The sequence below is a fragment of the Lissotriton helveticus genome, chromosome 1_1, assembly GCF_964261635.1.
Source record: "Lissotriton helveticus chromosome 1_1, aLisHel1.1, whole genome shotgun sequence".
In the NCBI taxonomy this organism is placed as follows: Eukaryota; Metazoa; Chordata; class Amphibia; order Caudata; family Salamandridae; genus Lissotriton; species Lissotriton helveticus.
The window spans coordinates 2,070,145,595-2,070,159,747 of record NC_136057.1 but is presented as its reverse complement, the minus strand read 5'-3'; positions in this window follow the sequence as shown (position 1 = coordinate 2,070,159,747).

The following is a 14,153-nucleotide window of genomic DNA, read 5'->3' as shown; positions in this document are numbered from 1 at the left end:
CCACCAAGAAAACTGCATTCAAGGATCGACTGGACAACAACGCACACAACAGCAAGGAACTCTTCAACATCGTGAAAGAGCTCTCCAACCCCAACGCCGGAAACAACGACATCACCCCATCACAAGACCTCTGCAACTCCCTCGCCTCCTACTTCCACAACAAGATCGCATACCAAGAACATACACAACAGCTTCAGCACTCAACCGACGCACGCCACGACCAAACCACCGCCCCCCACCACCACCCTCCGCACCTGGACTCCGATGATGAACTCCATCCACTCCGGATCTCCGACCGACCCCTGCCCTCACCACATCTTCAACAAGGCCGACGCAGTCATCGCACCCCACCTGCGGGACATCATCAACACCTCCTTCGACACCGCCACCTTCCCGGAGAGCTGGAAGCACGCCGAACTCAGCGCCCTACTAAAGAAACCTACGGCGGACCCCACCGAACTCAAGAATTACCGCCCCATCTCGCTCCTCCCGTTCCCAGCCAAAGTCATCGAGAAGACAGTCAACAAGCAGCTGGCCACCCTCCTCGAGACGAATGGATCCCTGGACCCTTCACAGTCTGGCTTCCGAGCAAACCACAGCACCGAGACCGCCCTCATCGCTGCCACTGATGACATCAGAACCCTGATGGACAACGGAGAAACAGCTGCCCTCATCCTCCTAGACCTCTCCGCAGCTTTCGACACTGTCTGCCACTGCACCCTAGTGCAGCGCCTCAGCAACGCCGGAATTCAGGAGAGAGCACTGGAATGGATCATCTCCTTCCTCGACGGAAGAACACAGAGAGTCCGCCTACCACCGTACAAGTCAGAGGCCACCGAAGTCATCTGCGGCGTCCCTCAAGGATCATCGCTGAGCCCCACCCTCTTCAACGTCTACATGAGCCCCCTCGCAGCCATCGCACGCCAACACAACCTCAACATCATCTCCTACGCCGACGACACCCAGCTGATCCTCTCCCTGACCAACGACCCCGCCGCCGCCAGACCCAACCTTCACGAAGGGATGAAAGACGTAGCCGAGTGGATGACGACCAGCCGCCTGAAACTGAACTCAGACAAGACGGAAGTCCTCATCCTGGGTTCCTCGCCGTCCGCCTGGGACGACTCCTGGTGGCCCCCCGCCCTGGGCAGCGCACCCAAACCGACAGACCACGCACGCAACCTGGGCTTCATCCTGGACTCCTCCCTCACCATGACCAGACAAGTCAACGCCCTCTCCTCGTCATGCTTCAACATCCTGCGCATGCTACGGAAGATCTTCCGGTGGATCCCCACCGAGACAAGGAAGACGGTCACCCAGGCACTCGTCACCAGCCGACTGGACTACGGCAACGCCCTCTACGCCGGAACCACCGCCAAGCTCCAGAAGAGACTCCAGCGGATCCAGAACGCCTCAGCCAGACTCATCCTCGACATCCCACGACACAGCCACATCTCCGGACATCTGAGAGACCTGCACTGGCTCCCCGTCAACAAAAGAATCACCTTCCGCCTCCTTACCCACGCACACAAAGCCCTACACGATCAAGGCCCCAGCTACCTCAACAACCGCATCAACTTCCACGTTCCCAAACGACATCTCCGATCAGCCAGCCACGCCCTCGCCACCGCCCCCCGCATCCGGAGAACGACAGCGGGAGGAAGGTCCTTCTCCCACCTGGCCGCCAAGACCTGGAACTCCCTTCCGACCGACCTGCGCCTGACCCAAGACCACCTCTCCTTCAGGAAGAAGCTCAATACCTCGCTGTTCGAGCAGTAGCAGCTCTCCCCCCCTCCCCTAGCGCCTTAAGACACTCCGGGTAAGTAGTGCGCTATATAAATGTCTGTGATTGATTGATTGATTGATTGATTGACTCACTGCACCACAAGTCATCTCCACGTGGCCTTATTAAGGCAGAATTCACTAGGCAAAAAACATTGCTCTGAGTGCGGCCTGCCCGGACTACGCATCATCGCAGGTTACGTATACGCTCAGTCCCAAAGGTACTACTAACTCAGTGCACCATAATTCTATGCCAAGAGGTCGTATTCAAACAGAATTCAATAGAGAAAAGACATTGGTCAGAATGCAGCCCCCCTTTACCACTCATTATCGCAGGGTACGTACAAGTTCAGCGCCAAAGATACTACTAACTCAGTTCACCATAAATCATCGCAAAGAAGAGTGAAAAGTTTTATGTCACAGTGAGGCATACTGTCATTTTAAATGGAATTCATGCAGAATTCAATCATCAAAAGACATTACTTCAATTACTGTGCCTCCCCCCCGACTACAAGCTCAGCGCCAAAGGTATTACTAGTGCACCAGAAATCATCACCACGTGATTGGATTGAATGAGATGACTTATTTAGAGGAAAATATATCATAGTTTTTGGAGATATACTTCAATTTACTTCTGTGAATGGACAACCAATATTTATTAGAAAACTTGATTTTAAAGACTTTGCAACCAGTGCGTCCTGCTTGGACCACGCATCATTGCAGACTCCACAGAACTTTGTTGCTTCAGGTGCCACAAACTCTTTCCACCACTTATCATCGCTGCGTGCACACACACTAAATTACCAATACTGTGCAGCTCTAATCAATGTCACGTAGTCGTGGGCTCTAGCTAACCGCTGCCTCCTGCCTACACTGCGGTCATCAGAGCTTACAATTAATTACACTGTTGATTTATTATTTTCAGACTACAATACCAAACTAAGTATAACATTTATCAAAACCTATACAATATCCCATTATTATTCTTCCTTTAACAACTTTTTTTATATCACATATAGATTTTCTTGAATAATACCTTTCACTCTGCAAGTGCAAAGGTTCACTTAATGATAGTCTACACTGTGGATAGCATAGGTCACACTTTGAACCTCATAATTTTGTTGCTGAAGAATTCATAACCATCAATAGTACTTTCTTTTTTCCCCCTCAAAATACATACAATCCGGTATGCAATATTCAATTCTTCCAGTGCAGCCCGTTCAGACCATTCATCATCGCAGGATGAGCACACGCTAAACACCAGACGTACCACTAACTCAGTGCACCATAAATATTTACCACAAGCCTTTATTAACACAAAATTCTGTAGTAAAAAAAAATTATCCCCAGTGCAGCCTATCCGGACCACGCATCATCGCAGGCTCTGTTTGGACATACCGGGACTGGGGGAACGAGCGTTATTATGGTTGGCACTTATCTTGGCTCTTGACTCCCCATTTATGCTGCGGTTAATCTGATACGACCGTGTATAATTTACAGGAGAGGATAATTTGAATATATGACACCTGGGTAGCAACTGTGGTTAGTCGGACAACAGTACAAAAGGGCCTCCTTTGAACAAGATGGAGTATTGAGTCTCCACTCATCTTACATAATTTCTTGATCTCACCAGTTAAGTGAATTCTACAGGAATACCATCTGTTTGGACATTGATTGATTCTGGGATCCTTGCAGTGTTCTAAACAATTGTTGTTTTTCTTGGTGACGCTATTGGCTCTGAAATTTTAATTGGAACGTGTAAAATACGTTGATTTTCCTCATTGAATAACACTCCAATGGCCCATGATTGATCGGTTTATAATATCGTATGACCAAAGGGTGGCTATATGTGAATGTGAGTCCATACTTGGGACCAACCGTTTCAGACTGCAGGACAGTGAACTGCCATTATTGCCTTGAAAAAGTCTTTTTGTAACACAAAACACGTGTCGGCAAGTCGTGTGCTGGGAAGTTTTAAAGAAATTATTTTGGAATAAAGATTATCAAGACTACTACATGCCTTGGATCCTTATATTTTGATGAATATTAGTGTTACTGATGCTGTTTCTATTGGGTTGGAGTGGGTGATACTGATACCCATTGATTGTAACATATATTTGCTGACTTAATAGTGACTACAGGTGTGCTGTTCGAGCCCTTCCTTTTTTGTCTTCATCGCAGGTTACGTATACGCTCAGTCCCAAAGGTACTACTAACTCAGTGCACCATAATTCATCACCATATGGCCTTATTCAGGCAGAATTTAACTGATTCTTTATTCATTATATATAAAGTGCAGTACCAAATAAAGTAACCTCCCTCAACCATACACAAAATTGCCACTTGCCCTTACTAAGTCAGAATTCACAAGACAAAAAACATTACTAGCAGGAGCCCAGTCCACACATCATCGCAGGCTCCACAGAACCTTGTTATTTCAGGTACTACTAACTCAGTGGAAACCAAAATAAGTATAACACCTATCAAAACCGAGACAATATCCCTTTAGTATGCTTCCTTCACATATTTTTTATATCACTTATAGATTTAGTTGAATAATCTAATGCACGCTGCATACATGTTCGATCTTCCACTTCCACTATGATTGCTGATGATGCACTCCACCCTAGGATGTACACTGCGGACAGCAGGGTTTACAACTTCAGTTCACCTTTGCATCTACACTATAGACAGTACGAAATTCAACCTTGATGTATTTAATGCAGAGACAATTATACTGTATGTATTCAGATTTTGTTAAAACAAGTGAAAAAAAGCATTGTTCTATAACTGTTCTGACTACTAGCTTCCATATACACTGTGCACAGTAGGGTTCACAACTTGAATTTACCTTTTCATCTACACTACAGACAGCATTCAATTAATCCTCGATTAATTTAAAGCAGAGAATAAAATAGTGCTGTTGCACTGCTAGTATGCACAAGCTCCTTCAATCGTTGCATTCTGTGAACTATGATAACAAAGAATGTAGAAAATTGCGGCAAAATGTACCTCCACTACCGGCAATACCAAGTACCTCTGGGACATCACTTTCAACATCACCACCAGACATACGTCCCCATTTTGAGAAAGTTAGAATGCACTGCGTGAAATGCAATCGCTTAATTTGTTATGGGGGCAATCAGTAGACCTAGTTTACAGAGCAATTGATAACCATGGATGCTAGTCCCCCCCCTCAAAGTTTATATAGTCCAGTATGCAACAGTGAATGGTTTGAGTGCAGCCCGCTCAGACCACGCATCATCGCAGGGTGAGCACACGATAAACACCACACATACCACTAACTCAGTACACCGTAAATAATCGCCACGTGCCCTTGTAAAGGCAAAATTCAATAGTCGAAACTCATTTTTACCAGTGCAGTCTGCTTGAACCACGCATCATCGCAGGCTCCACACAAACCGCACCTACTTCAGTGTGCCACAACTCATGAACCCTTTACGATAGAATGTTCTGTACATTATTTCACATACAATATTCCTAGCTTTGTACAACATAAGTCATAAACAGTTATGATTAAATATCTGTGTATGATATGATTACAATTCTACTTGTTACCAACAACAACGTAATAAAATGGAGTCAAGCACACATGCCCTTACCCACTTCAACTATCTATCTGTCTCTGTGTATTTATTGTGTTTGTAAAATGCTGCTCCTCCGACCAACCACTTTCTATTGTGCTATAAATAGCGTATGCAATCAACTTACATGTGACAGTCAGTGTGGACTATTCCTCTTTAAAAAAAAAAAAGTATATTTATATAGCGCAAAATCAACCCAAAACGATACAAGCTATTTACGTGAGTACCATATTTACAATATATTTTCAGGCATGCGTACATTACGTCATTACTCTACAATAACAGGATGTGCATGCAACTCCGAGCCTCGAACACTGTTTTTCAGCATCAAGTTGTACAGTGTACCTGAATGAACACAAACGTATATAAATCAGCTGCCCTTCATGTGCCAAAAACTACAACTTAAAACTTTCACAGCCCTGTATTACTAAAGCTACAACACTCCACTGAATGTACAACGAGCATTCATAATCGCAGAAATGCGTCATGTCCACCATCTTTTATGTTTGCAACTATGAACGAATATAGAGTCAGTGATACCCCGTACTTTACATGTTGGGCAAGTTGTGGAACTTTACAGATATAATGACACATTTTAAGACCCGGGTGACGTCAGCACTACAAAACGGACACCCAAATAACTTAATTTCTCATATAGCTCACGACGGTACCATGCCCATAGCTTCGGAGTCATGGTTCAGAGCCTCACGCAGCACTGGCATACATCACGCCAGCCCACTGCACTTACGCTTTCAGGAAAACACAACAATGCTACATGACCCAGATTTCCTTTGTAGTGATTTCTTAGTTCCAGCTCTAGTTGTCCGAACGGCACACACACTCCCTCATGGCTGGTATACACCCACACCACACCCATCCAGCACATGCGTAACTACACATGTGACCCTCCCTATAAAAAAGATGGGGGCACATGCTCTACGCCATTTTAGAGTTGCTCCCATCGCAAGCATTGTAATGGGCCCTCCTGGTGGTTCAGAAAACTCATGTAGGCCCGATCCACCGAACAGTGGGCCCACCGCTACGTGCGTGCCCTCTTTGGTCACTGAGTTAGTGGTACCGGAAGGACTTAGCGGGTGAAGAACCTGCGACGATGATGATGGGAGCACGAGCATGTCGTTAGCCATACCGATATCAAGACTCAGCACCATATGTGAGTCTTCTTAGTGACAGATTAGGACTACAAGATGTAGAAGGTGTACTGTCCACAAAAAGGTGAGCAGTGAGGTTAACTCTTTACCAGATCTTTACCAGAGTCTATAGCTATGAGTAACGGTTCCTATGGAAAAGTTTTAAAACTCCAGCACAGTAACTTTTTCCATTAGCAACATAGTGTGGTGAACTTCTAACCTCTGTGCTCACGTAAGTGTTCCATGAACTGTTACTATGGTAACAGGCAGAAAGCAGTTTGGGGTTAGGGTTGAAAGGAACTGGCTGCACAAAAACCATTATATTAACCCTGGATCCCCTACAAGACAAAAAGGAAATCAAAGTAAAACAAAACACTGTGTACCAGATTTACAACCCCCTTGAACCCCTTTCACGTCCAAGGCCCTCACCCTACAAAATTAGAAGTGTGTGGGCTTCAAGGATGCCCATCAAGCCCCGGGAACCACCACCCCCATGGGAATTTGTGTATTTTTGGAGGCAGGCTGCGTGACCCTCCGCCTGGTGCCCTCGAGGGCCCTGATAACCCCCACGCCCATGGGGCGGCTCCTGCAGTGTCCCGGGATGCCTACCCCCGGGACACGGCTGTTTGCTTCGACAGGGCGGGACTCTCACGGCTCCCGCCCTCCCTTAGCAAACTTACTTCGCATTTTGGAAGACAGAGCAGTGTAATCTGTTCTCACTTTCAAAATCCATAGCAGATTGCTGTTCCACGTGCAAGTTAGCATCTCCCCTTGCGGAGAAGCAATACCGGCTCCCGAAGAACGCGGGAAGCCGGCGGCACCATTAGGGCATTGTGGCTCCCCTCATGGTCCCCAACATTTTTTATAAGACCCAGAGGATACGATCCCCGGGAATATTAGAAAGTACTGATAGGGGCTATTTTTTACAGAAAAAGTCAAAGTTGCGCACCCGCCGCAGCGCTCAGTGCGGCTCCCTGGTGTGCACATGCTGGATGCACGACTCAAAATCTGTAGGCTGCGCGACTCCAGCGTCTTTTGTGCACAACCTCTATGTGTTTGGGAGCCGGAATTACTTTTCCACAGCAGGAGCTACTAACACGCAGCTCCCCATGTGGTAAAGCAATCTGATTTAGATTTTGAAAGAGAAAACATATTTCCTTGCTATGAGAGGGCGGGATGGGCACCCCGGGACACTGCAAAAGCTGGCCCTTCCACAATACATAAAGCCCCGGGGAGTGGTGGTCCCCAGGGCTTTAGAGACCTTACCGCCCCCCTCCCCAGCCATGATTTTTTTGTAGCCTAGGTGGGTAACAGGGCCCTTTTTTTGCCAAATTTGGTGTAATTCCGTTCAGCAGTTCGGGCTGTAGGTCCTATGGAATAATTGCTTGGGTAAACATGTTTTGGGACCCCCCTTTTATATCGACCCTCGCTTTACCACTCACCCCCAAACTTTCAGGGAAGGAGCAGAACTGAGCTGGCCAAAGGTTAGGAAAATTTCGAGAAGATTCATTAATCGGCGCCAAAGTTATTGGCAATAGAATGTTGCTGATTTCCTATGGGTAATAGGTCCTAACTATAACTACCTACTGGGGACCGCCAGCAGGTAATATATATATATATATATATATATATATATATATATATATATATATATATATATATATACATATATATATATACATATGAACAAATCCTCGCCACACGCCACAGACGTTATCAACTTGCTGCTGATGAAAATGATGAATAGCTGAAACCCAATCTGGTGCCAAACAAAGGTGCTTTATTCGTGCATCTTAACGCCCAGCATGACCGCCATGACGCGTTTTGCCTGTATCCACAGGCTTGATCACATGATGTGTTAACAAACACTGATGAGGGTACTTATAGTAAATATAGAAGGCGGGATAATCAAACCACCATCCTTGCACTGAAACAATGGACACTGAAACAATACTCTTGGTGGATTAAAACATTCTGACAATAAAAGACAAAAATGCATTAAAATCATATCCAACCAATTGACAATTTACCATATTTACAATAATAAATATGTGCAAATTATGCAATATAGAGAAATAATGTATGATAGTATTTTCTTAAAACCATCTATATACATACTAATTTCCATTCCATTTTAGAAGTGCTAATACAACCCAAGTGGGTTTTGTAAAGTGCATTTCGAATCCAATCAATTTGCTGTAAACTAATAGTACCCCTTCTCAGTGAGGAACCAATGTGCAAGTGTTGTGCAAAGTATTGCTTTAAAGTGTATAGTGCATGCATTAAAAAAGATTTTTTTAATTATATTTTTATGTAAATAAAGAGGAACTGCCTTTGTTCATTTTTGCTCTAATAGATGTTGATAACTGCTCTGGCGTCTCATAGGCCTGACTACATATCAAAGTATTCTATGCTAAGATGGAAAATGCAACTTGGATACCATAGATATACGCCACTCAAGACTGCTTAGACCCTGTGAAATCTATATGCAAGTATATAAATCTTCACTCCCATTCAGACCCTCCGGAGTCTTGCTGTCGAGTTCTATTATGTATCTAGTTTCCAGTAATCATAGTAACGCCTCCCTATTGCCACCCCGTTTCAATGGCATCACACAATCTATAACGTAGTATTGTAGATGCTTAGGGTCACTTTCATGAGTACTTTCGAAATGACGGGCCACCGGATATGCTTGGTCTTTTCCAACGATGGCCCTAATGTGTTGCAGAACCTGTTTGTGAGCAGGCAGTCGGGTACTACCTACATACCGTAACTCACAAGGGCACTGCAACACATAAACTGCATATTCTGTCTTGCAGGTTAGTCATTTCTTTATGGGTACTGGTGCCTCTTTGAATGGAACCTGATAATGGGTCTTGTTGCAGCCGTATCTACAAGCTTTGCAAACAAAACACTTTTTGAACCCTCCACTCAGTGCCATCCAAGTCCCTAGAGCAGGTGCCTCCAAATGATTGTTAACTAATTTGTCTGACATACACAAAGATTTTCTAAAGGTTAGCTCTGGTTTTTCGCAACCAACCCACCGATGATAGGATCCCCTGTCACTAAATTCCAATTTCTACAGAAAATCTTTCTGATTTCATTGTGTTGTCTGTTGAATGTGACAACTGCCCTAGGTTGACTGGATGAAGTGTCTTCAAGCAAACCCTCTGTAGACTCTCTAGGTGTTAGAGCCTGAGCACTTGTAATAGCTCTGGAACGGTCCATTGGACGAAATGAAGGTTGGGCTATTGCTGTGAAGAGCTTTAAAAACGGTGCATCCCAGCTTGAAAGCACTCCTCTTGGCCACAGGAAGCCAGTGTAGCTTCTTCATGAGAGGTCCAATATGCTGCCACTTGGGTAGATGAAAGATAAGTCTGGCAGCTTGGCGTCTTAGTTGGTAGGCTGGAATGCTGACATACAATGAATTGGCATAGTCCAAACGGGAGATAACCAAAGCTAGAATAACCAGGGTCAGAGATTCCCTGAACAGATATCTGCTGATCTTTCTTTTTCTACGCAATTGGAAGAAGCTAGTGGAAACCACTGAGCCGATCTGGGCGTTAAGTGACAAGTCATTGGAAATCACTATACCCAAACTTTTGGATCAGCTGTCTGGCACCGGAGAGTTTCCCAGCGAAGATGGCCAGAAGTTGAAGTGCCACGGGTTGGAAAGTCCACCTGTAAAAATCAGCTCAGTTTTATATGGGTTCAACTTAAGTTGGTTATAGTTCATCCAGTTACTTATGAAGACCATGGTGTCTTGAAGATTATGAACTGAAGATGCTGATGAGTTGATGTCAAATACCAATTGAAGATCATCAGCATAGTTGTATATTCCAATCCTTCTTTCTCTCAAAGCGTGGATACGGGGACAAAATGCCAAAATTGAAAAGGAGGGCGGACAAAGAAGAACCCTGGGGAACCCCGCAAGTTAGTTACCTTTTTCTGGAGGATAAAGTACTGAGCCGCACCGATTGGGACCGGTTACTAAGAAAAGAGGAGAGACACTTCTATGCCAATCCCTGGAACCAAACATTTCTGACACGGTTGAACAGAATATTGTAATTGACCATGCCAAATGTAGCTGATATGTCGAAAATTATTAGGGCCTGGGGGACATTCCTGAAGGCTCCTTTCCTGAGTTCATCCAGAACTGTCAAAATGACAGATTCCGTAGAGTGGGCAGGTCTAAAACCTGCCTGGTGGGAATCTAGACCTTGCCAATGTTCAACAAATGAGCGGAAACAATATGCCACATGAGCCTCCAGGACTTTGCCCAGGTAAGGCAGCAGGGAAATGGGGCGATAGTTACTAAGGACCGACGGTTCCGAGCCTGGTTTCTTCCGGATAGGAAGAATTTCTGCGCTCTTGAATACATCGGGTAAAATTTCAAGGCAGAGTGATTTATTAAGAAATGAGAGAAGGGGATCATGGCAGATGGTAAAAGCTTCTTGAAGTACATGAGGGGGACAACAATCATTTGGAGAGACGGAGCCAACCTTTTTAAGTAAGTCAAGGAAGGTGTCTTTTGTGATCAGAGGGATTTGATCCAAGCGACAGGAAGAGGCAGGGCAAGGCCAACCCCCTTGGCTTTGGCACTCGACACGATAGGAGGACCGTGATTATCCCGCCCAGCAGTAAGTTTCGCCCTGTTGTTCGATCCCACCTGAACTTCTTGAGATTTACCTGGGACAATTTGTTCATTGACTCTGATATACTGACACTGGGGGACCAATTGAGGACTTGTGGTGGTCTCTTGCAGCGCAATAGCTGCTATTTGACCCTTATTTGGCCTCATTGCCATCCTTGGGCATGGGTAAAAGGAAATATCCAAGCAGGGCTGCTAAATCACAGAGTACTAATTGCAAACACAACAGTGATGGACAGAATGTGGATCAATGGCACACATTCACCCCAGTCCAAAGATCTGGGCCCAAATCCATCGTTTTTCCACTCCACACCACCCTGGGTTAGACAATGGCGATATGCAAATCAGCGCTGACCCTGTGCCCCATGGGAACAGTCCAGTCCGAACTACAAAAGCCATGTCCTTCCCAGAACGGAAACAAGCATCCGAGGACCGGCCCGGTTTCGAGGTAACACCTCTCATCAGCCCGGCTAGCTTGATTCCAGTGGTGTGGAGTGCCTGGGACTCACGTCTGAGCATCCCCAGTACACTTAGAGCGGTAATTGCAAACACAACAGTGATGGACAGAATGTGGATCAATGTCACACATTCACCCCAGTCCAAAGATCTGGGCCCAAATCCATCGTTTTTCCACTCCACACCACCCTGGGTTAGACAATGGCGATATGCAAATCAGCGCTGACCCTGTGCCCCATGGGAACAGTCCAGTCCGAACTACAAAAGCCATGTCCTTCCCAGAACGGAAACAAGCATCCGAGGACCGGCCCGGTTTCGAGGTAACACCTCTCATCAGCCCGGCTAGCTTGATTCCAGTGGTGTGGAGTGCCTGGGACTCACGTCTGAGCATCCCCAGTACACTTAGAGCGGTAATTGCAAACACAACAGTGATGGACAGAATGTGGATCAATGTCACACATTCACCCCAGTCCAAAGATCTGGGCCCAAATCCATCGTTTTTCCACTCCACACCACCCTGGGTTAGACAATGGCGATATGCAAATCAGCGCTGACCCTGTGCCCCATGGGAACAGTCCAGTCCGAACTACAAAAGCCATGTCCTTCCCAGAACGGAAACAAGCATCCGAGGACCGGCCCGGTTTTGAGGTAACACCTCTCATCAGCCCGGCTAGCTTGATTCCAGTGGTGTGGAGTGCCTGGGACTCACGTCTGAGCATCCCCAGTACACTTAGAGCGGTAATTGCAAACACAACAGTGATGGACAGAATGTGGATCAATGTCACACATTCACCCCAGTCCAAAGATCTGGGCCCAAATCCATCGTTTTTCCACTCCACACCACCCTGGGTTAGACAATGGCGATATGCAAATCAGCGCTGACCCTGTGCCCCATGGGAACAGTCCAGTCCGAACTACAAAAGCCATGTCCTTCCCAGAACGGAAACAAGCATCCGAGGACCGGCCCGGTTTCGAGGTAACACCTCTCATCAGCCCGGCTAGCTTGATTCCAGTGGTGTGGAGTGCCTGGGACTCACGTCTGAGCATCCCCAGTACACTTAGAGCGGTAATTGCAAACACAACAGTGCAACAGTGACTTGGAGTCAAGCTAGCCGGGCTGAAGAGAGGTGTTACCTCGAAACCGGTCCGGTCCTCGGATGCTTGATTCCGGTCTGGGAAAGATATGGCTGTTGTAGTTCGGACTGGACTGTTCCCATGGGGCAACAGGGTCAGAGCTGATTTGCATGAAGCCATTATCTGTCCCAGGGTGGTGTGGAGTGCAAAAAAACGATGGATTTGGGCCCAGATCTTTTGACTGGGGGAGTGTGTGACATTGATCCACATTCAGTCCATCACTTGTTGTTTTTTGCAATTGCCGCCCTAAGTGCGCTGGGGATGCCCAGACGTGGGTCCCAGGCACTCCACACCACTTGGAGTCAAGCTAGCCGGGCTGAAGAGAGGTGTTACCTCGAAACCGGTCCGGTCCTCGGATGCTTGATTCCGGTCTGGGAAAGATATGGCTGTTGTAGTTCGGACTGGACTGTTCCCATGGGGCAACAGGGTCAGAGCTGATTTGCATAAAGCCATTATCTGACCCAGGGCGGTGTGGAGTGCAAAAAAACTATGGATTTGGGCCCAGATCTTTTGACTGGGGGAGTGTGTGACATTGATCCACATTCAGTCCATCACTTGTTGTTTTTTGCAATTGCCGCCCTAAGTGCGCTGGGGATGCCCAGACGTGGGTCCCAGGCACTCCACACCACTTGGAGTCAAGCTAGCCGGGCTGAAGAGAGGTGTTACCTCGAAACCGGTCCGGTCCTCGGATGCTTGATTCCGGTCTGGGAAAGATATGGCTGTTGTAGTTCGGACTGGACTGTTCCCATGGGGCAACAGGGTCAGAGCTGATTTGCATAAAGCCATTATCTGACCCAGGGTGGTGTGGAGTGCAAAAAAACGATGGATTTGGGCCCAGATCTTTTGACTGGGGGAGTGTGTGACATTGATCCACATTCAGTCCATCACTTGTTGTTTTTTGCAATTGCCGCCCTAAGTGCGCTGGGGATGCCCAGACGTGGGTCCCAGGCCCTCCACACCACTTGGAGTCAAGCTAGCCGGGCTGAAGAGAGGTGTTACCTCGAAACCGGTCCGGTCCTCGGATTCTTGATTCCGGTCTGGGAAAGATATGGCTGTTGTAGTTCGGACTGGACTGTTCCCATGGGGCAACAGGGTCAGAGCTGATTTGCATAAAGCCATTATCTGACCCAGGGTGGTGTGGAGTGCAAAAAAACGATGGATTTGGGCCCAGATCTTTTGACTGGGGGAGTGTGTGACATTGATCCACATTCAGTCCATCACTTGTTGTTTTTTGCAATTGCCGCCCTAAGTGCGCTGGGGATGCCCAGACGTGGGTCCCAGGCACTCCACACCACTTGGAGTCAAGCTAGCCGGGCTGAAGAGAGGTGTTACCTCGAAACCGGTCCGGTCCTCGGATGCTTGATTCCGGTTTGGGAA